Raw genomic sequence first — 4,481 nt, 5'->3', positions numbered from 1 at the left:
TGACGCAGATCGCGCTGCAAGTCCTGCCTCTCCCATCTCCTCATTGGTTATACCCATGTGGTTGACTGAAAGACGAAATAGGTCGGTGGCGGTAATGTACGTAATTTATGAAAGTTGCCAATCGCAATATAAAGTCAAGAGAAGAAAAATCCTGGAAGGAGGAGAGATGACTTGAAACAATTCGGTTGACCGTGTTATGTGTGGATTAATTGGTGGAGTTGAGGACCTTGTGCATTTCAGGTAAAATAACAACTCAATGTTTATATCCCAGGACAAATTAGCTAGCAACAGCAAGTTAGCTAAATAGGGCAAATTAGCTAGCAAGTGCAAGCTAGCTAGCTAAATTTCCATAAATGTTTAATGCTATTTGACCTGTCCCCAAATTAATATAATTGCTTCAGAGTTTGTTTTGATATTTTAACCTGCGTGTCGTGATCGCGTTTGGGGTGGGGGGACAAAATACAATTATGCACGATGGTGCACGCGCGGGTGCAGCCGGTTTGGGTTCCGTGTAATATAAACTGTAACTAGGCTAAATCTTTGAAGTTGTTGCATGTTGTGTTTATATTTTTGTTCAGTATAAACAATAATTTACTGGTATTCATGTAACTTTTTATCATGTATTATGTCATTCAGAATGAATTGTAAGTCTGAAATGGTTATCGATGTAGACTACCTGACCAAAAGCATGTGGACACCTTCTCATCCTACAACTCATTCCAAAATCATGTACATTAATATGGACTTGGGCCCCCCTTTGCTGCTGTAACAGCCTCCACTCTTCTGGGAAGGCTTTGGAACAATGCTGCGGGGACTTGCTTACATTCAGCCACAAGAGCATTAGTGAGGTCAGGCACTGATTTTGGACAATTACACCTGGCTCTGAGTCTGCGTTCCCATTCATCCCAAAGGTTTTCGATTGAGTTGAAGTCAGGGCTCTGTGCAGGCCAGTCAAGTTCTTACACATCAATCTCAACAAACCATTTCTGTATGGACCTCGCTTTGTGCACTGTGGCATTGTCATGCTGAAACAGGAAAGGGCATTCCCCAAACTGTTGCTACAAAGTTGGAAGCACAGAATCGTCTAGAATGTCATCATTGTACAGTGTCCATCCCCCTTGGCGTTTTTCCTGTTTTGTTGCATTACAACCTGTAATTGAAATTAATTTTTATTTGGATTTAATGTAATGAACATACACAAAATAGTCCAAATTGGTGATGTGAAATTAAAAGACTAACTTGTTTAAAAAAAAATGTAAAAAAAATAAAAAACGGAAAAGCGGTGCGTGCATATGTATTCTCTCCTTTTCGATACAGCGCCTTAATAAGAACTGGTGCAATCAATTACCTTCAGAAGTCACATAATTAGTTCAATAAAGTCCACCTGTGTGCAAGTGTCATATGAGCTGTCACAGGAAATCAGTATATACAGTTGAAGTGGGAAGTTTACATACACTTAGGTTGGAGTCATTGAAACTTGTTTTTCAACCACTCCACAAATTTCTTGTTAATAAATTACAGTTTTGACAAGTCAGTTAGGACATCTACTTTGTGCATGACACAAGTCATTTTTCCAACAATTGTTTACAGGCAGATTATTTCACTGTATCACAATTCCAGTGGGTCAGACCTTTACGTACACTAAGTTGACAGTGTCTTAAAAACAGCTTGGAAAATTCCAGAATAGGATGTCATGGCTTTAGAAGCTTCTGATCGGCTAATTGACATCATTTGAGTGAATTGGAGGTGTACCTGTGGATGTATTTCAAGGCCTACCTTCAAACTCAGTGCCTCTTTGCTTGACATCATGGGAAGAATCAAAAGAAATCAGCCAAGATCTCAGAAAAAAATTGTCCACCTCCACAAGTCTGATTCATCCTTGAGAGCAATTTCCAAATGCCGGAAGGTACGACATTCATCTGTACAAACAATAGTACACAAGTATAAACACTATGGGAGCATGCGGCCATCATTCCGCCCAGGAAGGAGACGCGTTCTGTCTTCTAGAGATGAAAGTACTTTGGTGCGAAAAGTGCAAATCAATCCCAGAACAACAGCAAAGGACCTTGTGAAGGTGCTGGAGGAAACAGGTACAAAAGTATCTGTCCACAGAAAATAAGTCGTATATCGACATAACCTGAATGGCCGCTCAGCAAGGAAGAAGCCACTGCTCCCAAACCGCCATAAAAAAGCCAGACTACGGTTTGCAACTGCACATGGGGACAAAGATCGTCCTTTTTGGAAAAATGTCCTCTGGTCTGATGAAACAAAAATAGAACAGTTTGGCCATAATGACCATCGTTATGTTTGGAGGAAAAAGGGGGAGGCTTGCAAGCCGAAGAACACCATCCCAACCGTGAAGCATGGGGGTGGCAGCATCATGTTGTGGGGGTGCTTTGCTGCAGGAGGAACTGGTGCACTTCACAAAATAGATGGCATCATGATGGAGGAAAATTATGTGGGTATATTGAAGCAACATTTCAAGACATCAGTCAGGAAGTTAAAGCTTGGTCGCAAATGGGTCTTCCAAATGGACAATGTCCCCAAGCATACTTCCACATTTGTGACAACAGCTTAAGGACAACAAAGTCAAGGTATTGGAGTGGCCATCGCAAAGCCCTGACCTCAATCCTGTAGAAAATGTGTGGGCAGAACTGAAAAAGTGTGCGAGCAATGAGGCCTACAAACCTGACTCAGTTACACCAGCTCTGTCAGGAGGAATGGGCCAAAATTCACCCAACTTATTGTGGGAGGCTTTTGGGAGGCTACCCGAAACATTTGACCCAAGTTAAACAATTTAAAGGCAATGCTACCAAATATTAATTGAGTGTATGTAAACTTCTGACCCACTGGGAATGTGATGAAAGAAATAAAAGCTGAAATAAATCACTCTCTACTATTATTCTGACATTTCACATTCTTAAAATAAAGTGGTGATCCTAACGGACCTAAGATAGGGAATTTTTACTAGGATTAAATGTCAGCAATTGTGAAAAACTGAGTTTAAATGTATTTGGCTAAGGTGTATGTTAACTTCCAACTTCAACTGTATACATTTGTTCTGAAAGGCCCCGGAGTCTTCAACACCACTAAGCAAGTGGCACCATGAATACCAAGAAGCTCTCCAAACAGATCAGGGTTGGGTTATAAAAAAATATAGGAAACTTTTAACATTCCACGGAGCACCATTAAACACATTATTTAAAAATGGAAAGAATATGGCACCACAACAAACCCGCCAAGAGAGGGCCGCCCACTTAATCACACAAACGAGGCAAGGAGGGCATTAATCATAGAGTCAACAAAAAGACCAAAGATAACCCTGAAGGAGATGCAAAGCTCCACGGCGGAGATTGGAGTATCTGACTCTGTATCTGACTCTGGTCAGATGAGACTAAAATTGAGCTTTTTGGCCATCAAGGAAAACACTATGTCTGGCGTAAACCCAACACCTTTCATCACCCAGAGAACACCATCTCACCATCCCCACAACATCGTGCTGTGGGGATGTTTTTCATCGGCAGGGACTGGGAGGGATACTTCTTGAGGAAAATCTGTTTTAGTCTTCCAGAGATTTGAGACTGGGGCGGAGGTTCACATTCCAGCAGAACAATGACCCTAAGCATACCGCTAAAGCAACACTCGAGTGGTTTAATGGGGAACATCTAAATGTCTTGGAATGGCCTAGTCAAAGCCCAGACCTCAATTCAATTGAGAATCTGTGGTCTGACTTAAAGATTGCTCTACACCAGCGGAACCCATCCAACTTGAAGGAGATGGACTAGTTTTGTCTTGAAGAAGGAGATGGCCAAACTAGTTTTGTCTTGCAGAAGGTGGCTCTACAGGTATTGACATTGGGGGGGTGAAGAGTTATGCATGTTTATGTTTTCTGTTTTTTTGTCTTATTTCTTGTTTGTTTCACCTCAAAAACTATTTTGCATCTTCAAAGTGGCAGACATGTTGTTTAAATCAAATGGTACAAACCCCCCCAAACTTTACAGTTGACACTATGCATTCGGGCAGGGAAACTTTTTCTGGCATCTGCTAAACCCAGATTCGTCCTTCTGACCTGCCAGATGGTGAAGCGTGATTCATCACTTCAGAGAACACATTTCCACTGCTCCATTGTACAATAGCGGTGAGCTTTACACCACTACAGCTGACATTTGCCATAACACATGGTGATCTTAGGCTTGTGTGCTGCTGCTCGGCCATTTCATGAAGCTCCCGATGAACAGTTCTTGTTGCTTCCAGAGGCAGTTTGGAACTCGGTAGTGAGTGTTGCATCCGAGGACAGACAATTTTTACACGCTACTCGCTTCATCACTCGGCGGCTTACCACTTTGCGGCTGAGCTGTTGCTGCTCCTAGACGTTTCCACTTCACGATAACGACACTTCCAGTTAACCAGGGCAGCTCTAGCAGGGCAGAAATTTGACTAACTGACTTGTTGGAAAGGTGGCATCCGATGACGATGCCACA

Source organism: Oncorhynchus keta, chromosome 20, assembly GCF_023373465.1.
Source record: "Oncorhynchus keta strain PuntledgeMale-10-30-2019 chromosome 20, Oket_V2, whole genome shotgun sequence".
NCBI lineage: Eukaryota > Metazoa > Chordata > Actinopteri > Salmoniformes > Salmonidae > Oncorhynchus > Oncorhynchus keta.
This window is presented reverse-complemented; position numbering follows the sequence as displayed.